At 61.4% G+C, this 23,359-nt stretch overlaps 1 protein-coding gene across 2 annotated transcripts in view; it reads right to left on the reverse strand.

Moving 5' to 3' along the window:
* RPS6KA2 (ribosomal protein S6 kinase A2) overlaps positions 1–23,359 on the reverse strand; it is a 160,539-nt gene that overhangs the window by 128,620 nt on the left and 8,560 nt on the right. Inside the window, exon 1 of one of the 2 annotated variants that reach the window (XM_016128110.2) lies at positions 3,855–3,920. The exons of the other annotated variant lie outside the window; for it this stretch is intronic. The gene's annotated coding sequence lies outside the window, so the exon portion shown is untranslated. Of the gene's footprint in view, positions 1–3,854; positions 3,921–23,359 lie in introns of those variants that run through there. 2 annotated transcript variants of the gene reach the window in all.

The raw sequence follows: 23,359 nt of genomic DNA on the forward strand, positions 1-23,359 counted from the left end.
ACTGGGCGAAGAGGACGAACAGGAAACCGGCCTCGCTCGGAGGCTGCGCAGCCTCGGCGGGCCGACGGCCAGCACTCGGGCGGGCGGCCGCGACTCGCCACACGGCCTCAGGACCCCGACCCCGAGGGCTCGCCGCGCGGCCTCAGGACCCCGACCCCGAGGGCTCGCCGCGCGGCCTCAGGACCCCAACTCTGGGCCCCCCGTGGGGGCTGCGTGTGACCCAGGGGCCGGTCGGGGGCCTCCACTCACCCGGCAGTGCGGGGGGGAGGGCAGGGGGTGCCACGCGGCCCGTGTCTGCCGAGGGCCGCCGTGCTGCAGGCGCCTGAGGCTCTTCTCGAGGGTCAGGTTTGAGTCATCGCGTTATTTTTGTTTGTTTGTTCAGCAAGGTATCCGGCGAAAGCAGACTGTTTTGCTACCACTGACACATCGACGCGCCGTGCGGGGACGTGGAGGGAGGGGGCCCTCGCGCTGCAGTTATCCGAAGAAAGCCAGAACACTAGTTCAGAAGGTCTGTGCAGCTCTGAGGTCAGGGCGGCATTATCTACCAAGGCCGAGATGGGAAAGCAGCCCAAGTGCCCATCGACGGATGACCGGATAAAGAGGAGGCGGTACACACATGCAATGGGGCATTACGCGGCCATAAAAAATGAGATTTTACCATTTGTGACAACGCGGATGGACCCAGAGGGTAGCATACTAGTGAAATAAGGCAGAGAAAGGCAAATACCATATAATCTCACTTATGTGCGGAATCTGAGGAAGACAGTAATGAACCAGCAAAACTGAGAGGGACTCAGACACGGGACAAGTGATGGCTGCCGGCGGGGGGGGGGCCGGGGGGCCGGGGGGCCGGGTCCAGAAGGCGGAGGGACGAGGACGAGCTGCCGGTGACGAGGTCGTGGGCGGGGCGGGGCGCGGCGTGGGGAGCACCGTCAACAACACCGTCGTGGGCACGTCGAGGGCCGGGGGGGCCGAGTAAGCGGGGGCGCTCGCTCCCCAAACTGTTTAAGCGCCCAACCGCTGTGCTGCACACCTGAAACTAATACAGAGAATGTCAGATGTCAACCCTACCTGAAAAGAGATTTAAAAGAACAAACGGTTCCATAAATTATTAAGAATTGAAACAGCAACACACACACGTGCGCGCGCGCGCACACGCACACAGTGCACACATGTACACACGGACACGTGCACACACGCATGTGCACGTGCACACTCACATGCACGCGTGCGCATGCACACGTACACACATGTGCACATGGACACACATGCACACACACGTGTGCACACACCGCTGCCAGGCAGGCTGCCGACGCGTGCGTGCCCGGTGCGTGGCGTGCTCTCACGGGCAGCCACCTGCCCAGCGCTCCGGTCTGCTCTTCACGGGGCCACGTGGGCAGCCTTTGTCTCTCCCGCGTAGGCCGCATCCTGGCGGCCAGTCCGCCCCAGGGACCCGCCCTCCGGCCCGGGGAGCAGGAGGCTGCGGGACGCGGCTGCTTCTCATTAAAGGCCCGCGGAATCGGCAGGTGGCTGCGCGATGAACCACAAACGGCCCATGTTCACGGCAGAGCAGACGGGAAGGGGCAAACGGAGGGCCCTGGCGGCCCCCGGGGCCCGGCGCTGCTCTGAGCCGGGGACCCTGCCCTGGCGGCCTGCCCCCCATGCACACAGACGGGGCACGCCCCCCCCCCCGGGAAGCCAACCCCCGCGTCTCCTTTCCACATTTCTATTTATCGACTCAAATAAAGGCTGAGCCCGTAACAGAGAAGGAGGAAGCTCGACAAGCGGCCCAGCCGGAGGCCGGCGGGTCTGCCGGGGACACGCGGGGACGGCGTCACGCGCCTGTCACACAGTGGCCCCGGGGCCGTCCCCGGCGAAATCCAGACTCTCCCTCGTCGGCCCCAGCGGCCGGGGCCGCGTGCGGGTTGGGACCTCCAGAGCGCCCGGTGACGCCGAGCTTCTCCATCCTGAACGTGACAAGTGCTGGGGGCTGCGCGAGGCCACCCGCGACTGCCCCTCCACACCGCGGCCTGCGTGTGCTCGGGCCCACAGGGATGGCGGTCTCCCGGGCGCCTGCCAGCCCCGGCCACGGCTCCCACTGGTGCTGCCGTGCAGGGCTGGTCACGGGTGTCCCGGGAAGGAGCCCGGTGACGCCGCACGCACACTGCTCCCCGCACCTGGTTCCCGTCGCCCGCCAGACACGCCGTTGCCCGCTCAGCCCACGTCCACACCTCTGGCCAGGAGAGCCGAACTCAATCACAGCTCCTCCTGGTCGCTAGGCCAGTCTGAATGTGACGGTGATGGTGACGGTGACGGGAAAACGTCACCCTGAACCTTGTCCACGAGACGCAGCTCCTCACACACCAGCACGGGCTCCCTGGGGCCCGGCAGGAACCCAGCTCCCCTTCTGCTCAGTCGCACAGAGACGGACAAGGGCACCGAGGGCCACTCCTCGCCCACGACGCCGTTCCCAGGTTTAACCCGGGCTCGACTCGGGGTGCTCGGACACTTTCCCGGCCTCTCGGCTAAAACGGTCACAACCACCGAGGCTCCGCACGACCAGAAGTCGGTTACCGCCGACCTGTATTCTGCAGCCTCCGTTTCTGTGTCCGATAAGGGAATCCGGCTCGCACAAGAAAACGGGAGCCAGCAGCGTTTCTCAGCCGAGGTCTCAGCGTCGCGCAGCTGATGACACACGCTCTGCCCCGGCCGGCAGGGCCGCAGCGGACGCGGGGGGTGGGAGGGGCTCGGGGCACGGCGGCGGTGCAGGGGCGGGTCCCCACTCAGCGACGCTGCAGCCTTCGCTCTGGGGATCCAGGCTCCTCCGTGCAGCTCCCGCTGGGCGGAGCACGAGGTGGCCCGCACCTCCCCGGTGCCCACACCTCCCTGGGGCCCACACCTCCCCGGGGCCCACACCTCCCCGGGGCCCGCAAGGCCGGCAGAGCAGCCGGAAGCGCCGAAAACCAGGTGCATTTGTCCCATGGGGACCAGATGCAGCCGGATGCACGTGAACTAAACGAGCTGGACCAAAACCACCGGACCGGAACCACCGTGCCCGCCATGCATGCCGGGCCAACGGCCACGGGTGCCGAGGCTCCGCTGCCCATGCTGCCTCGCGACTCACTGGGACCACGGGCCAGGAGAAACGAAACCTCCACAAAGCTACACTGTAAAACCTCTTGTCTATAATGTTACCATTCAAACCACACAGTTGCCAGAGACGTCCAGGAAATCCGCCTCCACCTGAAACGACCCCTTTAGGTCTGATTCCTAGAGAAGGCACCGATGGGCCCCGAACTCTGTCTGCAGCAGGCTGTGAAGGCACCCGGCCACCCGCCTGCGGGCTAACGCGCCCGGCCACCCGCCCGCGGGCTGCTAACACACCCGGCCACCCACCCGTGGGCTAACGTGCCCGGCCACCCGCCCGCAGCCCGTGCCAGGCAGACGCACAGGGCCAGCCCCACGTCCCAGCTGGGCCTCGTGCTGATGTCTCTGCTGCCACCTGTAACTCCGGCTTGCTGTGAAAGCGCACAGTAGGGCTTTGAAGGAATATTGCAAGGCCCCCCTCTTCCTCTCCCCGGGGGACCTCGGGCTCCACAGGTCCGTCAGCTCTATCTGGGTTTTCACACTCTAAAACCAGGGATGTGATAACCCCTGTGGTCCTCAAACTCAGAACAAACTCCGGACGGCCTCCGCAGAAGGCACTGTGGTCGGCCCCGCGCGGCTGTGAGGCGAAGGCGCCCAGAGCGCCCGGGACATGCACGGGGCTTGCCGTGCCCCACCCTAAAAGCCGCAGCTGGCCCTGCTGGGCTCCAGGCCGTCCCCTTTCCCACGCCGCGAGAAATGTCACTCACGCCGCCCGCAGGCAATGGGCCGGAGTGTGTCCTCAGCCCTCCAGGCGCGGCCGGTCCCGTCTCTGGCGTGGCCGGGTCCCGCAGGCCCTGCTGGAGCGGACAGCGGAGAGAGCCACTTTCAGTCAGAGCGTCGCCCGCAGAGCGCGGCTGCGTCAGGGAGGACGCCGCGCACACACTCACCGAGCCCGGGGCTTTTCTGTTTCTAAACATCAACCTCCACATGGTTCCAGACAACTGGACGAGTCTCCGGCTTCTGGGGAGCCCTCGGTAGACACCAGAGGAAGGGAACTCGCACACTTCTGTGCAACTCTTACATTCAGCTGAAGGAAGTGGTGATGTCCCCATCACCGACCTCAAAGCTCAGCCCCCAACGGGAGCCGCTCCTTCCGCCCTGGACGCACAGAGCTCGACTCCGCAGCCGAGGGCATCGCCCAGCGGACCAGACGGACGCCCGACGGCGGCTTGGAGGGTCCCTGGTCTGTGCAACACCCTCGTGCCCGCTACAGAGAGCGAAGGAGTTCAGTCTGCTGACTCACTAACACACGCTCACGGAAACTCCGAGCGCGGTCAGGGCTGGGGTGCGAGCCGTGTCCGGGCACTGGCTCGGCCTCCTCACCTGCCGGGCTGCGGTGAGGCGGGCCCGACCTTCCGGGCGGCTAGGACGAACGAGGGGGCACAGCCCCGGTGCCCAGCTCCCACCAGCCCTCGGCCACTGCCGGCCACGATGACGGTGCCGGGAGGGAGGGGTTCCCCAAACTGCAGGCCCCCAGGACCCCGCGCCTCCCTGGAGGACACTGCACCCCCTCCTCCGCCCCCGAGGTGTCTGAACAGACCTAACCGTCCTGACTTCGGCTCAGTCTCAGCTCCGGGCAAGAGACCCAGGAGATCGCACTGCTGTCCCCAGGACTGAGGACCTGCTTACCCAGGGGACAGACCCCGCTCAGCACCCTCCGAGTCAGGCTGCCAATCAGCGTAAGGCTCTGTCGTTGTGAAACCACCTAGAAACCATGCTGAAGTCCTTTATTCAAGATGTTGGTTTTCACCAGCCTTTTCTCTGCAGTATTGATGGTTTAAGCGTCTTTGGATGGTGGGCGGCTTCCATGTACACATCCACCCCCGACACACACAAGCACACACATGCGTGCACACACGCAAACCCACACGCATGCACACACGCAAACCCACACGCATGCACACACGCACACACACGCGCACATGCATACATGTGCACATGTACACACACGCACACACACACACACACGCTGGGGGCTCACGGCCCCCGCTTTGCCGTCCGTTTTGGAGACCCTGAGCACGGGCCACGTGGTCCTGGCTGAATCCGGTGGCGGCTGCGCCCCGTCCTGCACCACGCCAGCCAGGAGGTGGCAGCAGAGGACGAAGCCCGAGGGGCACCCCAGGACGGGCACCTGCTAAGACAGGCGCTTCTTCTGTGAGGCCTTCCTGATGGGTGCCCAGGAAGAAAATGCCGACCCCGCGTGCGGCCCGGCCTGTCGGGAGGGCAGGCTGCCCCCCAGAACCCCTGCCTCTCCTCCCCGGAGGCCCGAGGCTCCGGAGACCTGTGCGCTGTGTCTGGGATTTTACAGACTCTAAGGGTCAGTGGGTGACGTCACGGCACCAAGCAACGTGCCCCCGTCTTCGGCTGCTGCCCGGTTCCTGGACCGCGACCTTTGCCCTTTCCAGACAAAGCAGGCCAAGGGGTGTGTGACCAGGCTCGGTGCTGGCCGAGCCACGACCCGGAGGGGGGCGTCGGAGGCAGCTCACGTCCCCTGCCCCCAGGGCCGTGGGCCAGGCCCACGGCGAAGCAGACGGAGAGCGAGCTGCTCAGGGGACTCTGCTGCCGGCAAGATGGCCGGGCGGAGTGGCCGCGAGGCCCCCGCTCTGCGCACACCCACGGGCAGCGGGAAAACAGTCGAGCCAGGGCGGGGGAGCAGCTGAGCTGTGAGGGGGACGCACCCACGGGGGCTGAGAGAGGGGCGCAGCGGCGGGGGGCGGGACCTCCGCCATGGACGTCCGGGGCGCGGTTCTGCTACCACAACCTTGGAATTCAGATGTTTCAGAAAGTGTTTTTTACTGAGGGTGAATTTCAGATACCACAAAACTAGCGCCTGTCAAGGGACCGATCCAGCGACCTTCAGTACATTCCGGATGTGTCACCAACGTCCCCATCTGGTCCCAAAATACTGCGCCAGTGCAGAGGGACCCTGCAGGCGTGCTGCGGGGAAAAACGTCACAAAATCCACACAGCAAAAGAGAAGAAGAGAAACACATCGCACCACGTGAAATCTCCAGCAGCTGCGCTCTAACTTATCAGGGGTCTAGGTCGTGTCCCTTTATGCTTAACTGTGGTTATATTTTTATCTGTTGTGGTCTCACTGCTACTCAGCACGGCCACCAGGGGGCAGGAGAGTCCCAGACGCCCGAGATGACGACCGGGCAGCCCGGCGTGTGGTCAGGGCCGCTGCCCCCTCAGGAATCCTGGTCCTCGTGGCTGGTACCCACGTGCGCGGCCCAGGGTCTGCTGAGAAAATGCAAACCAGGGAGCAAAATATTCTTCCTAAGTTAGGCCTAAAAACACTGTTTCGCATAAGACTTGTAACAGATAAAATAAGTGGTTATGCAGAAAATTATCCAAATTCTTTGACCCGAGGAGTTTATCCAAAGATACGGGCTTATATGTATGTGGATGTTTATTATAGTGACTTTATAATGAGAAATTGAAAGTTTACCCAAATATTCAACAACAGACAATCGGACAAATATAGAAATATATAGTATAGTTGTTAAAAATATTGAAGAGTTTTGGGGGGAAAGTTATAAAGTGTTAAGAAAACCTTATGAAAAGTATGACTCGGTATTGATAAATTACATAAACCGTGGTGACGTGAACGCAGACACACACAGGTGCCGAGCCAGACGCCGCAGGTGCGGTGGGCGTGCGGCGCACGCGCAGGTGCCGACCCAGACGCCGCAGGTGCAGTGGGCGGCGGACACAGGTGTGGCACTGGGAAGCCCTGGGCCAGTGGTCGCGAAATGAAGAAACGCGCCACCGTTAAGAGTCATTATCTGTTTTGTTACATTAGGATGATCTTAAATGTTTCGTTTACACGTTTTTATGTCCTTCACATTTTCTCTAACGTAGTACACTCCTTTTCCATTTAGAGCGAAAGGAAATATGCATCGCGTATACTTACAGAACAGAAAGGAGCCCTCTTTGGCCTGTCGACGTTTTAAAATCATAAACGCAGCTGGGGCGGACTGACTCTACTCACAGGATCCGCAACCCCCGACTCTACTTTCACTGATTTTGCTCTTCTATCTAAGCCGCGTTATCATTAAGCGCCAGGGCCCCCGGAGGGCCTCGGCTCCACTGCGGGGTGTGAGACGGCGACGGGCAGCCGGGGGTGCGTGTGCGCCCCGCATTGGGGCTGTCCCCAGGATGCGTGCTGGAGCCGGGACCGCCCAGCCGACGGGAGCGGGGCGGGGACCCCGGCACAGAGAAGGGCGCGAGGCAGGCAGGGCCCGGGTGGAGCTGGGCTCCCGGCCCGTGGGCTGGAAGTCACGGACGGCACCGTGGGGGGCAGCCCCACTGTGGGGATCCACTCGGACCCCCCCGGTTGAGCTGAAGACACTGGAGATCCGACAGGCGCAGAAGGAAGCCTTCTCGAGCACCCCTCGTCCGATGGAAAGTAGACCTCCCGAGAAAGGAGGGCAGCCGAGAACCCCTCTCTGGGGCACCGTCCGCCCCCAGGCAGAGATGCGGGCGAGCCACCGCCACCCCCTCTCTCCGGGAGACCACTCGTACCGCATGGATGGGACGGTCGCTAACATTCTCCGCAGAAACCCAGAGGGGCCGGTGCTTCTCCCCCGGGAGCCTTTCCTGCCCCGCTGGGCGCAGAGCCCGGACCCCACTGCCCCTCCGGGCCGCTTGCCGCTGGGCGCTCCCCACGCGCGCTTGCCGCGGTCACAAACCACCTTCTCCGTCCCCCTTGCCCATCCGCCGTGTGTCCGTTTAATTCACAGCCCCCATCGCTGCACCTGACGGGATGGGGAAGGCCCCCTCCCCACACCGCACCCCATTTTCCGGGGCGGCTCTGAGTGCATTTGGAAAAGGGGGGAGGTCTCAAGCTCAGGCTGACTGGGCACGGCACCGGCGGCTGGCCCGAGCACAGCGGAGGGACGACGGAAGGGAGCCAGGAGACGGCGCAGACCGGCCTCGCGGGTCGCGGGCCCGGCCGCTGCGTCTGTCTGTCCTTCCGGGGCCCGCTCCGTGCCCCAGGGGACTCGCTCCGGCCCGGTGTTCTGGGCACGACAGAGCCAGGCAGAGCCCGCAGGGAGATGTGAATGCCAGCCGAACGTCCTTCATGGTGCTTTTAACCCGCTCCCCACTTGCCCTGAGAGGTCACCCCGAGATAACGCGCGGGTCGCAGTCCCGGCCTCGCCCCCGAAGCCTGCCACGAAAGCTCGCTTTTGTTCTGTTTCCGCATCGCTCTAGCATAGCGATGGTCTTCGGAAACAAATGGCCTCGTTCTGTTCATAGCGTTCTGTTCTCAGCAGCACCGTTTCCATTTACAAAATATAGTCAAATCTTGGAAAATGCCGCGTCCCCATGCGTGATGCTAGCAGCGTTCTCGAACGGTCGTTAGCTGAAGACTCGTCCGATGAATCCCATTGTTTATACGTTTCTGTTACCTTAGGATTAGAGGCAAGTTCTGTTTAGAAACAACTCCAGGAACAGTTTTCACGTTTCGTTTCACATTGAAAACCAGTGCGATTTGCTTCCGCCTCGAAGGGCATGTTGTGTAAACTTACCGCTGGCGGCGAGCTGCACTTTTCTTTCTCATCGTGCAACGGGCTAACGGTGGCGAGGCGTAAGTACCTCACGGACGGGGCATGCCCTTGAAGGCTCCTCAGCACAGAGATGTTGACGGCTGTGGCCCTCCGGTTCAGAGGGGACAAGAGCGTGAAAGGCAGCTGTGTGGGAATGGGGGGGGGGGGGGGGGCGGAGACGCGACGGCTCAGGCATCAAGGCTCGATGACCCTGGATGTGGGTCCGGGGCCAGCGTGGAGATCGGCCTGACTTGCTCCTGGTAGAAAGAATCGTCGCCCTCACGGCCGGGCCACGGAGGCTGCGAGGCCAGACCAGGGGCTGGCAGACTTTGGGCGGTTGGTAAATTGCCTCCATCGCGTGGCAATGGACCCGCCGCCACCCCTGGGCGACGAGCCGTGCTTGCCGGGGTCTTTGTTCCCCCAGCCCGGCCGAGCAGACGTCTCACCCGCCGTGGGAAGTGCCAGGCCGGGCCCCGCTCACACGGGCCAGGACGGAGAGTGGCCGGCTCGAGGACCGTGGCACGGTGCCTCCCACGTGCTGCACCCGCCGCCCAGACACACCCGAAGCGTGACACGGGGGTGAGCGTGAGCTCTGCACTCCCACTGGGACCACTCGGCCGACACGTGGCACCCACACGCGGCTCACGCGGGCGAGAACCGGTGGGTCCTCGTGCCAGACGAGGGCCTTCCTGAGCCGCCATCCGAGAGCCCACGGCCCTGCAGGGTCCCCCGGGGCCGCGCTCAGGCCCTGCTGCGGGCTGGCCCTGCACTTGGGGCGAGAACCCCCCACCCCAGCGTCCTCGGACCCAGCGAGGGTAACTGCAACGACCTGCCCAGGGCTACGCAGGCGTGATATGTTAAAAGCAATTACCTTAACGTCCAGATCCTCACCTCTGTCCTAAAAGTGATCAAAGAACTTCTCTGCTCAATCCTTTCCTACCTCCCTCTTCACAAGCCCCGTTTCCCGTTTTCAAAAGAAAGGCTCACCTCCCCCCCCACCAACCCCCACCCCACGCTCACCTCTCCCCCCACTGACCCCCACACCCCACGCATCTTCCCGGGGCTGGAAACCCCCGGGCGCTGCAGGGCGGCTGCTCAAAGCGCTCGTAGCTCCCTGCACACAAGGACCAAGGGACCAGCCCACTAGCAGGCTGACGGTTTCCAACTCTGCTGTCAACAAATTTGCAGGAGCATCTGTTCAAATTTTTAGGTGAGAGAGCTTTAAAAATAACTTTTTATAACAATCACAAGGTGATTCTTGGCACACACCTTGGAAGACGCTCAAAAAATCGTGACACGATTCTAACAAATATTTTTCCATCTCCTATTCCTGTTTATGTGAGCGAGTTGCTTCAGCGCATAAAAATAAAAACTAGAGAACATACGGCTGCCGGCCCCTTGTCGCCGCGGCCGCACCCCGAGCAGAGACCCCAGCGTGGTGGGGGGGGGGTCCATGCCACACCCCCTGCTCTCCAATCATCGCTCCTGTTACATTAATAATCCTCAACTTCTAAAATTTATTTTATTCGATTGTATCCCAATAATAATTACAATAATTCAAAAGAAACAGCACTTAGAATCTTATGGTTATAGAAAATTAAACTTAAAAATCAATTTCAATTTATGAACAGATTTTTACTGTAAAGATAAGGTAATGAATAGAGGACTTTTTAGCAAATATTCACATATATGTCATCAGGATAATATTCTAAGGAGTAGGTGGGATGGAGATCTGAATTCAACAAGAAGAAAATGGAGTCACAAAAATTACTGCATGCTCAAAAAACAGCGTTTTTCACGTAATTTTTTAAAAGGACGATGGCAGGTTATGGAGTCACCACAGCATTTAGGCCCCAGGGGGTCATGTAAGGAACACAACAGTTTTACTCTGAAACATCCGCGTTTTAAATGCCAGGAGACACCACTCGTGACATAAACTGACTTTTAGACGCACATTTTAAAGGCGCCGTCTGGTGTCACCGGCTCCTCAGCCCCGCTAAGGAGCCCCCCGGCCCCCAACCCCGGCTGCCGGGCACCCGCCGAGCAGCTGCCCCGGGGCCATGGGGTGCCCCGTTAACAAGCGGGCACTTGTTTGGGTCCTAGTGGTCCTGGCAGTCTCTGACGTAACAAACTCACTTAAATCCTGGAAAACCAACCACCGTTTCCATTAGGCCGACTCCTTAGCAGCTCCAGAAAAATATTTTCCGCCAACGACTCATTTGAGTCCCAGGTGAGAATACACGGGTCCAGTTAGGCTGACGGAGCAGGAGTCCCAGAAACAGGTTGACGTGACTGGCGAGTTTTCGGCAGGGTCCGCCCTCAGCCCCCCCCCCCCCCCCCCCCCGGAACGCGGGCGGGGACCCAGACGCCGCCGCGCCCCGAGGTCACAGCTCCGCCCCCTCCACGCCCTGCGCACTGAGCGGTGGGTCTGGCTGTGATTTTTAAAAAGGACGAAGCCGTGAGAGCGCGCCATTGGCCGTCGCACTCGCGTGGGTCTGTGCGGCCGGCACTTCTGCACCTGGGGCGGTTGCAGATTCCATCACCCTTAACGTGATCGTCTGTCCCAGGGAGAACATTTTACCTCATTACGAACACTGGAAACAGGACTTCGGTTTGCCCAGCACTCACAGAGAACATTCTCGATGCAAAAAATCTGAAATAGGATCCCTCGTCTAAGCTTTTAAAACAGGAAGAATCTAAAAGGATGAAAACTTTTACAAAAAGGATCTGAGGAGATGCCGCGGTTGTAACTATAACAGAAACGAGACGTTTTCCAGGCTTTTGCGGACACACAGTCTCAGAGGGGGCAGGAAACGGGGCCGCGGCTCGGCCTTGGCGCTCGCCGGCGGTTTTGCCGACAGCGTCGCCGTTCGGAACGATCGTGTCTGCGCTCTCTTAAAAATGGAAAGCATCGACAAGGACGTGATGTACTAGACTTATGAAAAGTTCAACTGATAAAATCTGTGATCGAAACATAAAACAGAGGATCCAGAGAGGAGAGACAGAAACAGAAGGGGAGTGGAGAGAGAAAGTAAAGGGAAGAGAAAGGTTTACAGGACGTTTAATGAATCCAGTGTTTTTCATCTTATTTTCAACGTTTAAACACTAAAAACATTTTATTTAAAATGTTCTATATATAGTCAGACATATAATTTTAAATAAACGAGTATATTTCATTGCAAAAAAATTAACATTTTGAGAAATCAAATTAGTCAAATTTATGTTTTATTATTTAGCTGTGTGAATAATTTATAAACGATTAGAGAACTATTTGGAGGAATAATTATTTAACAGTCTCAAAGGTGTATAATTTCATAAACCTGGGGGGCGAGGAGTTTTCAAAATTTGTTTTTTAATCCCTTCCTAGACACTGCAAACACTAAAAGAGAAGCAGATTACCTTCACTGAGTTGCGGTCACCTTTTCTAACGTATTCATATAAGAAAAGATGAGAAAGATGGACGATACAAAATAACACTCTAAAGTAAGACCAGTCCAGGACTTTGGACGCTGTGATGTGCCCACTGGAAGGTCGAATTCGGACAGAGGATGACGGTGCCGGGCGCGCGGTACGCCGCCGGCCCCTCTGGGAGGCGCCGTGGGAACGGGCACCACGCGGGGCCACGGCCCCTGCGCCTCCGGGCGCCCTGCGCGGGGCCGAGGACGAGCCGCGGCGTGGGGCCGGCTACGCCTCGCGGTCGGCCCCCCGGACTCCCTCGCCCCGCCCCCCCTCCCGGAGCGGCCCCCCGCGAGCTCGCAGCCCTCTCCGCGGTGTCCGCCTCCAGCGGCCCCTCCTCGCTCTGGAGCTGCCCCTGGGCCGCGGCCACAGCCAGCAGCGGCGTCCCCCACCCCTCTGCACCCCCCGCCTGCGGCCCTGAAGCCCCCGCACGCCCGCCCCGCGCATGCCCCGCGAGCCTCGCCGGCCCGCGCAGTCCCGCCGCGCGCCGGATTACGACGCGGTCTGCCGGCTTCTGCTCCTGTGCCCCGCTCTGCCTCCTCCCAACGCGGGGGCCGGGGGCCTGGTGACGACTCAGGCCGGACACCACGCAGGCCAGTGGCTGCCCTCGGCGAGGAGCCCCCGGCCCTGCTGGGGTGGGGACGGCCCCCGCGACAGCCGACCGAAAGCTGACCGGTGGGACGGCGCACACACGCACCCCAGCGGCCGCGGCTTCAGGGCCCCCGCGCTCGAGGACTACGCAACCGCCTCGCCTCGTCTTCGGCCAGTGACGGGCACCGCGTGGGCTGCGGGGAAGGGACACGGCGGACGTGCTCGGGACGGGCCGAGAGCGAGTCCCGGCTCTGCCCACGTTGCAGGTGCGGCCGGAGCCTCGTCCGGAGGCGTCGGTCAGTCAAGCGGACGAGAAACTCGCAGCGGCGGCGGCGGCCTGCCCGACCCCCGAGCGATCTCGTCCCAGATAGACGGCTCCTGAGGCCGTTTCCTGGGTGCCATCACCTCTGCGGCCTTGTCACCCTCACACCGAACCGCCATCTTCAAGAGCCCCGCCGCCCTCGGCCTCTGGGAAGGCTGCGCCGGCTCCCGCACCGAACCCCGCACAGCCGGCCCTGCTGCACCTCGCTGCTGAGCCTCTGCACGGCCTGGCATCGGGAGTCCCCGGCGGGGCGGGGCCGGGCTCCGGGCTCCGGGCAGACACACGCGCCGGGGTGACGTGCAGCTGAGGGCAAACGAGGACTCGGCCCCAACGTCGGCACCCCGCACGGGCCGACGCCTCGCTCCAGGGGACCCGCAGACCACGGCCACCGGCGGACCGAAGCCAACTGCACACCACGGCCACCCGCGGACTGTGGCCACCCGCGGACCGCGGCCACTCGCAGACTACAGCCACCCGCAGACCGAAGCCAACTGCAGACCACAGCCACCCCAGACCACGGCCACCCGCAGACCGCGGCCACCCCCGGACCGCGGCCACGCGCAGACTGTGACAGCAGGACCCCCAGGGCTCCCCGCCGCTGCCTTCAGAAGTCCCTTTGCTCGTCTTAATCAAGGTGTCATACGTGTGATTCCTGGAACGATAGCTCACAAAGTCCAAATTCACTAAACGAGAAGATTATACGGAACGTAACGCGTTCTTCCCCTCGCGATCCGGGGTCGTCCGTGGCTAGTTCAGGGCCCCGCGCAGGGTGCTAATTAGGAGGCCGCATGACAGTCAGCGGCGCCGCAGGCGGGAGGCATGTGGAGGGACCCCGTGTGACACCTCGCTGCCGTCATGTCCCCTGGGAAGACGAGGGCATGAAGCACGCGTCGGAGCCTCGCGACGTCGGCCTCCCCCCCGCGGCCCCGGCCCCCTCCCCGGCCCCCTCCGCCTTCCCTTCCCCCAGCCGCGAAACCCTCGCCCCCGGTGGGCCTCCCTCCCGGCTCCACTGGAAACGGGAAAAGCTCAGACCTGCGTCCAGCGCCTCCTCTGGCAGGTCTGAGGCCCTGCGCCTGCACCTTCACACCTCGCTTCACAGATAATTGTAAGCTAAAAATTTAAAATACCTTGAAAAACGCTGCCCATCTGCAGGCGATCTGATGAGACCAACTTAATAACTTCATGCATTGTCCATCTGTTAGAGTCATCGAGAAGATATAGATGTAGCAACCCGACTCACACAAAGCTGGACGGCGCCCAGATGGAGAGCATTTCCCATGAAGTCAGAAAACCTCTCTAAATAAAAATAACTTTAAGACAATTCAGAGGAAAACCTGTCTCACAGGTTTTATTTTCAAGTAACTAAGTCCTGAGACCCTCGTCCACTGTGTCTCCGTGACCCTGTCCGTAGCTCCAGGGGCCGAGGTGAAGTGGGGGGCCCTCGGCAGGAACGAGGCGCCGCGGCCGCCAAAGCCGCTCCCGGCTCCTGCCGACCGACCACGGCACCACCTGCCCCGGGAACTGGCTAAACCATGAAGTGATTCTGCTAAAACTCGGGATTTGACTTGTTTAATACGATTGTAAGGAATTCATTCTCTATTTTATAATTGGTCCCCAAGGTCTTTATAATTTGTTGTATTAGTGTCCCCCGGCTGCCATCACAAAGTACCGCAAACTCAGTGGCTTCAAACGACACAGATTCCCGTCTCGGTTCTGGGTGCGGGCAGGGCGGAGGCCCCGCAGCCTGCAGGGGGCGCCCTTCCTGCCCCCTCCGGCTCCCGGGGCTGCCGCGGCCCTGGAGCCCCTTGGCCTGCAGCTGCGTCGCCCCGGCCTCCGCCCCATCGCCACGCGGCCTTCTCGCCGTGGGTTTGTGCCTCTTACCCTCTTCTCATGAGGACGCCGGCCAAACTGGCCCAGGGCCGCCCTGCCGACCTCTGACCGCACCTCCACCTGATGCCCCCTGCACAGTGTTAGCAAACAGGGTCACACCCAGCGGCTCGTGACGCAGTGCAGAAGGTCCACCCTCACTGTGAAGGCCACGCTGGGCGTTTCTGCCTAAAGCAAGAACACTGAGGCCGTGACTGAGAGCAGGGCACGTCGCAGCGTGAGGACGAGCCCAGGTGCTGCCTCGCCGTCCTCCGGCACACCTGGGTGCGGCCGCCTCGTGCCTCAGCGTCTGTGACGGCCACGCCTGCCCTCCCACCCGGCCTGAAGCGGGCACCAGTGAGCGCTGACCGACTGCCTGAGACCTGCTGGCGAACTTCATGCCTCCGGTGTGCACACACTCTGCAGTCACACACACGAAACACATTTAGGGGTTTCAAAGATACAGTTTTATGCTTGAAACTTAACTGTGCCAAGGTCGCCTCACCGGAACGCCACTTGGAGGCATGAGGTTTTCTCAAAGGCTGTTAGTAAAACCAGCTATGATCAAGCACCATTTTTAAATGTTGGCTGTGTTAACCGTGAAGAACAAAGAGAAAATGTTTAAAATCTCATCTAAAAATCATACGAGCTCTTTCGTGTCGAGGCACAGCAGAGCAGGGATAAGTACCGTTCTTTTAAATTGCTCATTATTATTCACTGAAGTGGAAGAAAGAGATTCTGGCAGTGCAGGCGGATGCTTTCTCTGGAACCCATTAGAGCCGGAACCTCTCATCCCGCACTCGGAAGATGGCATTCTGTGTTTCTCATATATTGTCTGTTAAAGAAACAGTGATCAAAAAACACCTTTTATGAAAACGCAACGCGAATTAAAAATTGTCCTGCAGTCGCCTCGGTCCAGGAAGCTTCTCATCCCTTTCCCTTCTCCTCTGGCTGGTGTGGGGGACCCAGTGAGGCCTCGTGAGGTGCCCGGGCACGTGGGGCCGCCAGGCTGGAGGAGACGGGCCAGCTCAAAGGCTGCCCGCCAGACGCGTTACTGACGTGACGTGCGGAAGGGGTGAACGTTTATTCTGCTTAGGAGAGTCTAGTATCATTTTTAGCCTGCTTTGATTTCTAGTTGTTAACATACAGATTCCTTATGATTCAGACATCATTGGAAGCTAAATTCAAACGAACACACTCTACCAGAACGGCATCCTCTAGCCTGTAACTTGATACCTGGGCACCAAGTACCTTGGGAAGTAGTCCAGAGCACAGAGGAGCCAGGTGGCTGAGAGCGGGCGTTGGCCTGGAGGGTCCACCGCTCCCCTCGTCCCTCTCCTCCCCAGGACGCGGGGCCATCTGACCATCCGACTAAAGGGGCAGGCGTCTCAGGGGGCTGCTGAGGGCCTGGGGCCTAGTCACGCCAACAGAAGTGATGGGGAGGAGGCAACAGAGACACTCGGAAGACAAGCCGCGTCTGAGCGTCAGGAACGGCGAAAGCGTGTCTGGCCCAGGGAGGCGGGGTCAGGACCTCGGACAGGGGTCTGGTGTCCACCAGCTCCTCCTTAGTTTTCATCTATACTAATGCTTTCTACAAAAAAAAAAGAGTGAATTCAAACCAAAGTGCGGGTCACGCCGGGTTGCGGCTGCCCTGTTTAGGTCTGCAGAGCCCAACCCCGGGAGAGCTGCACACACGAGCTTGCACACACGAGCTTGCACACGCAGCGCTGCCTCTGCCGGTGCCGCTGAAGGCGGACAAAACGTCACACACGAGGACGTGCAAAGACCACGCCTTAATTTTTAAAGCGTGAATGTGCTGAGGGCGCAAAGGCTCCCACTGAGACCGTAAAGGTCGGAGTCCCCCCAAACCTGCGCGGCAAAGTCCTGCTTCCCCGCGGCGCCGCCTTCCTGGCGTCAGGGCTCGGCGCGGGGCCCCGGCGGGTCTGAGGGCTCGTGGCGCACACAGCGTTTGCTCCAGCGGGTCACGGAGCTGAAGCGGAAGACGGCGGTAACGCCTTCCCCACGGCGGCTGCTCTCACAGGACAACAGATGCCAAGCGGATACAAAATGACTCAGTCTGATTACAAAGTATCTCACACAGGACTTCTGGTACCCGCTACTCCATGGCAAATACTTGAAAATCAGAGTCAAAATATCTCCCGTGAGGCTGTCACATGGTCAGGTAGGGGGAAAAAGCAAACTTTTAACTTCATACATACTCCGAAGGCAGATGGACTGTTTTTTTTTGAAAAGCCACCTGCGAGGCACTGCTCTGTGGTGGCCACCCTGTGCTGAGTGCCTGTGCTGAACATGGGGCCGACTCCCCAAGGCCTCACACACCCAGGAGTCCCCGCCCGAACCCAGGCAGGCGCGGGCCCCCCCCAGACAAGGCTGCAGTGACCCAAACCACGACCCCAGCCGGGGAGGCAGGTTCGCATCTTGTACAGAAATGGGACGCAATGTGTGAGTAAAAGGTGAACAGGAGCAAACATAGCTTTTGTCTTCACAGCACCCAATAAAAGTCACGGCTCAGACCCACGTGTCAGAAAGCCCCGGCTCCCTTCCTGCCCCCTCCCCCGCAGTACCTGACTGAAGCACTGAATTCGAAAACTGTCACCAGGAGCTGCCGGGGGTACTTCCCGGCCACGACCCTCGGGACTCCTCCTGGTGGCTTGGTCTGGCATGACACCCGCTATGCACAGCCTGCCGCTCTGCAGTCCCACGGGGAGCCCAGGGCGAGTCAAACGAGAAACACACGTGCGCGCACACGCATGCACACGCCGCGAACCGCGCACGGGGCCCGCACGCGCGATTCGAACCCTGCTGGCTGGGACTACGGGAGGGCCAGCGTGGCATGCTGTCGCGCTTCTGAACGTCCGTAAGCGTGACAGATGAGAGGGAGCTGTCGGCGCGGCGGTAACCGCGTTTCGTGCCCCTAAGTCACAGAGACGGCGTGAAATGCCTCTCCTCTGAGTCCCGTTCCCTGACTCGATCTCGGTTTCCGTTGCGTTTGGAACCCTGGGCTGTGTCAGGGGAACGGAAGAAGCCCTGAGTGCACAAGGGGCTTCGCCTGGAAATGGGCCTCCCTGGGCGACGGGCTGGAAAGCGTGAGCTCCACGGCGGACGCCCGGCTCTGTTGCCACGCGGCTGAGCGGCCGTGTCTGCCTTTCTGCCACGAAGAACAACAGTCCTCACAATACCGAAAGGCTTGTTCCAGGGATTCCCGGAAGCCTCGAGTTACACACGCATGTTACAGGGTCCATGAGTCTCAGATTTGCTCTAAAGAACCGTGCTTGTAAAATCTTAAACTACATTTGTCATAAGAGACTAAATTGCCTCCTTAACAAAAAATAATTAACCCACTCATGATAGCCTCAAATTATTTTAATTATAATGAACCAATTACTGAGTTAAAAGTGCACTGTTAATTACTAGTTTAGGAACATTATGTTTAATCAGTCCTCTGCCTGAATTCTATGCAAGTAAAAATCAGTAAGTGTTTCTAACAGATGAATTTTTAGACATAACAAAATAGCCTTTTATCCCAGAGGAGGCTTCAGGCCCAGAGCTATTGAGATTTGGGGAGGGGGCCATTTGGGAAGGGGACCATGTCTGGACTTACAGCCAAGCTGAGCTAGGGCGTATGAGTTCTAGGCATTGATTAGGATTTAAAAAGTGTAAATTAGGCACATTTGAAATGTTATTTCTCACTGTTTAGTGGTTTTCTTTTCAGAATACAAAGATGACCACGTGATACCTGGACAAGCATTTCTTAAGCTCCTTTCGCACCAGACGCCCAGGGTGGCAGGTGACAGTCACACGATCTGCGCCCTCCTGGAGCAGCAGGGAGGCCTGTCCGAACAGCCCGGGCGGCCGCAGCCCCAGTGAGGAGCCCAGGGAAGCACCGGCCAGCCCTGTGGCAGGAAGGGCCCCTGCTCAGGGGGCCTGGGGGACTGCGAGCCCGCCCGTGGTCAGACGACCTCCGCCACGTCTCGGGGACCTTCCCAACGCTCGGGTACACTTTAAAGTTGCCTCCTTTTCTCCTGCAAACTGGGAGACAGTGTCACGCCGAGCCCTGGAGAATGGAAGGGCCGTGGGGTCTCTGCAACTGCCGGCCTCCCAGAAGCGGGCTGCGGACCGCCCGGCAAGCGGGCCTGTCGTGTGTGGGGGACCGATGGCACTGTCCTCGCGCCCCGCAGCTACGCGGCCAGGGCGGCAACGCCCACACGGACGCCGAAACGCAACACGCTGCCTGCGACTCTCGCCCGCAACATGCGGATGGGGAACCCGATGCGGCTCCGAAAGGAGGGGCGTGAGCGCGCAGCTCGGCGCGGGGCGGCCCAGTGCGGCCGGCTGCGGGACGCCGGGGGGCGCGGGGTAGTGCCTGGGAAGGTCCCGGGGTCACGGCTGCCGGGGCGGGGTGGTCGTGTCCAAACGCACTCATCCCACCCCGCAGAGCGCACAGCGCCACCACGGGGCCCGGTGTGGACCGCGGGCGCCGGGCGAGACGATGCGGCTTCACCCGCGGCCAATGAAGTCCATCTAAATGGGGGGCGGGGGCCTGCCGGGAGTCTGGCTGGCGCTGCTCCGGGCCTCGGACCAGCGTGGAGGCGGCGCGGCCTCCCGAGTCCCCCCGTCTGTGACCACAGGCCCCCCCCCACCCCCCGGCGCCTGGGCCTCCGTCAGCCCTCGGCTCGCGAGCCCTGCACGGGCTGCATTTCGGGGGTCCGCCCCCACGCGTTACAGCTCAGGGAGCCACCGCACGTGATTTTGGGCTCCAGGTCTTGTCGCTCACACAGAAGTCGCGCTGCGTCCGGCCCCCCCTGGCACAGTGGCCGGCGGGCGGTGTGGCCGGCTGTCCATCAGGACAGCGTCTGCTTGTGCCCGGGCTGCGCTCATTTCTGAGACAGGCACAGTGACCTGGATGCTTTATAGACGTCGCCTTACAATCTTTTAGCAAAAAGTAATAAGGAAAATATTAACAAAAAAAATCCGCAAAAGTCCCAGAAACAACCGAAGTGCGTTTCGGATGCAGACGACGCGGTACGTGTATGCACACAGCGGACCGCGACTCAGCCAGAAGACAGGACGCACTCCCGCCGTTGGCGCCGGCGTGGGTGGGTTTGCGATGACCACGTTAAATGACATAAGCCAGACGGAGAAAGTCGAGTACCGCACGATTTCACGCGTGTGGGATGTAAACGTGAGAGCAACGAAAGAACGAGACAAACCGAAGCTCAGACACAGGCGCAGGGCAGCGGTCACCAGAGGGGCGGGGGGGGCACGCGGGGCGCAGGGGCCAGACGCGGGGCGCCTGGGGGGGCACGCGGGGCGCAGGGGCCAGACGCGGGGCGCCTGGGGGGGCACGCGGGGCGCGGGGGCCAGACGCGGGGCGCCTGGGGGGGCACGCGGGGTGCGGGGGCCAGACGCGGGGCGCCTGGGGGGGCACGCGGGGCGCGGGGGCCAGACGCGGGGCGCCTGGGGGGGCACGCGGGGCGCGGGGGCCAGACGCGGGGCGCCTGGGGGGGCACGCGGGGTGCAGGGGCCAGACGCGGGGCGCCTGGGGGGGCACGCGGGGTGCAGGGGCCAGACGGGGGGCGCCCGAAGGCCGGCCTGGGCGGCGGACACGCGGTGCGATGTGCGGGTGACGGGTCAGTGCACCTGACACCTAATTTCCTTAACCCACGTCGCCCTGACGCATCTAATGAAGGTTTTTAAAGTTAAAGGAAAATCAACCAAGACATCACCTCGTCCCTGTTCGAAGTTCTCCGGTCGTCCCAAGAAACGCGTTTCGCAGTTGCTTCCGGGACGTCGAGGCCCAGCTCAGCGGCACGCGTGACGCTCCGTCCTTACCCGATCTCGCCTACCGGACGTGTGACGAGACCGGACCGGCCGTCTCGCAGACGGCCCCACTACGGCGGACAAAATACCGGCCCCAAAGACGTCCCCGCGCTAAGCCCCGGAACTGCGGCCGTCGCCTTCCACGGCACAGGGGACGTGGCCGACGCGTGTAAGGATCCTGAGCGGGAGGTTCCCCTGCAGCACGCGGCTGGGTTTGATGTCATCACGAGGACCCCTACAAGGAGACGAGAGGCCCGGAGTCGGAGAAGGGCCCGTGACAACGGGGGCAGGGGCTGGGGCGCGGCCGGAGGGACGCCCCGCACTGCCGCTCGGCTCGGGCGGAGGAGGGAGCCCCGAGCCCAGCGACGAGGGCGCCCGCGGGCGGGGAGGGCAGCGACAGGCCCCGCTGCGGCTCCGGGGCGCAGAGGCCTGGTGGCCCCGACAGCCGCTCCCCGGGACGCTGTGAGCTAACAGAGCCTCGGAGCCTCGTCCACTGGAAACAATGGCCAAAAGAGAGAGGACTGAAGTTTACCTCCCAACAGGTGGCGACCTGAACTACTGAATGAATTAGTGTGTGTGTGCGTGTGCGTGCGCGTGTGTGTGTGTGTGTGTGTGATCGAGATATCTGTGCCATAGCGGTACACATAGATACTAAAAATAAACAACAGAAGCTGCACGGCCACTTGTGTGGAGGGAACAAGGCTTGGGTGTCCACGGCTTCGCTTCTGGCTCGGACTTCTCCGCCACGCCCTCGCCCTGGCTTCGAGGTTCCCCGCCCTGGGCAAAGTGTGATCTGAACAGGCCCCAGGGATGGGAGCCGATTAGAGATGCAGAGTCTCAGCTCCACTGAGCCAGAACCGCGGCTTGACCCGAACTCCCGGGGAGAGGGCGGCTGTGGCTCGGGGAGCGGGACGCACGCCCATCTCCGTCCTCCGGGGCTGACGCGGCGGTGGCTGTCGGGGGACCTTGTGCGGCTCGCGGGCCAGGCCAGGCACGTGCGCTGGTTTGCAGGGTGACTTCTCCGTGCGCCGGGAGCGGCCGCCTCTGGCCGCCTCTCCGCTCTCCGACCCCCGACTCCCCTCTCTTCTCCCTTCCTGGCACTTGCCACCGCTACGCAGACATCTCAGCTCCGCAGCTGCTCCTCTGCAAGGGCAGGGGAAGGCCAGGGCCGGGCTGCGGAGACATCTGTCTGCCACACGCGTCAGAGTCCCTGAGTCGCCGGGGCCTGGCACCGTGCCAGGCACGTGGTGCTCACGCAGCAGACATTTGCCGAAAGATCAGGAAAGGAGAGGGGGAGCCGGGGCCGGACATCATGTCACGGACAGACGGGGGCTGCGCCACCTCTGGGACGACACCAGCAGTCACCCTCCTGCTGCTCCGACCACGTCACAGTGGAAGTGGGTGTTTACGTCCTGAGTCCCAGACGGTGACGGACAGCGGCTGCCTCATTCATGCCTCGGGAGAACGTGAAACAGACTCCGCAAGCGTTTCTAGAACTATATCTGTGGAGAGACGCTGAGCCTGCACGCTGTTCTGTGTGCGCTGTGCAGCTCGCGCCGGCCTCCCGCCCCCCCCCCCCCCCCGACGAGGCCACAGTAGCCAAGTCTGGGGCGAGGGGCTGCGCCAGCCTCGGCCTCGGCGCCCCCACCGGGACAGAAGCGTCTAGGTCACCCATGTGCCCTCGGCACTGTGGGCGCTTGGTGCTCCATCCTGGAAAAAGGTATTTCAAAGATGCCCTAGAGACGTCCGTGACTCACACAAACTGCCAAGTCTGCGTCCCCGCGAGCTCCCAGCCGCGTCTGCGGGACGAGGCTAACACTTCGTTTTACCACCTCGGACACCCACGGGGTGATCACCCGCACACCTGCCCCGCGCGGTGCGGACCATTCGGGTCGCGGCGTGGCCCCTCCAGCGTGCGTGGGCTGGACTCCAGCCCCAGCAGCCTCGGAGGGGGACATGCGGGAGCAGGGTCTCTGCAGAGGTGAGCAAAAGGGCGTCACGGTTCTCTCCCTGACACCTCTCGCCACACGCGAACTGCACGCCAACACAGGACAGCCCACTCGCACGGAACGCGCGGACCCTCTCCTCCGGCAGCTCCTCCAACTACCCACTCGAGACTGAAAACCCTGAGCATTTTACAAAAGGAACCTTTCTAATTCATGTGCGTTGATAATGTATTCCTCCCATGACAGAGAGAGCAAGGAAGTCGCAGACGCTGGCGGGGGAGAATTCTTTTCAAAAGCATCTCCAGCTAAGGCTCCCCTGCATGCTCCGTGCACACGAAAGAGAAGAACCATCTCACGTTTTCCGATACAAAGAAAGAAGAGCGAATGTTGGAAAGAGAAAAGGAGAAGCCCCGTGTGACGCTGGGCGAGTGCCACACAGCCACCGGGAAACAGGCCGGGGCCGCGGAGGGGCTGCTTCCGGGGCGCCCGGGCTGGGCACCGACGGAGACGCAGGGGGGAGACACGGGCAGCGGGGTCCAGGCCGCCGGGTCACCAAGGTCCCTGCAATGTTGCTTTGGACCCAGAGGAAAGGACCAGGCATCGCACTCGACCTTGGCCCTGATCCCATTGGCCACGTC

This window comes from Rousettus aegyptiacus, unplaced genomic scaffold (genome assembly GCF_014176215.1).
Source record: "Rousettus aegyptiacus isolate mRouAeg1 unplaced genomic scaffold, mRouAeg1.p scaffold_m13_p_1, whole genome shotgun sequence".
NCBI classification, from domain to species: Eukaryota; Metazoa; Chordata; class Mammalia; order Chiroptera; family Pteropodidae; genus Rousettus; species Rousettus aegyptiacus.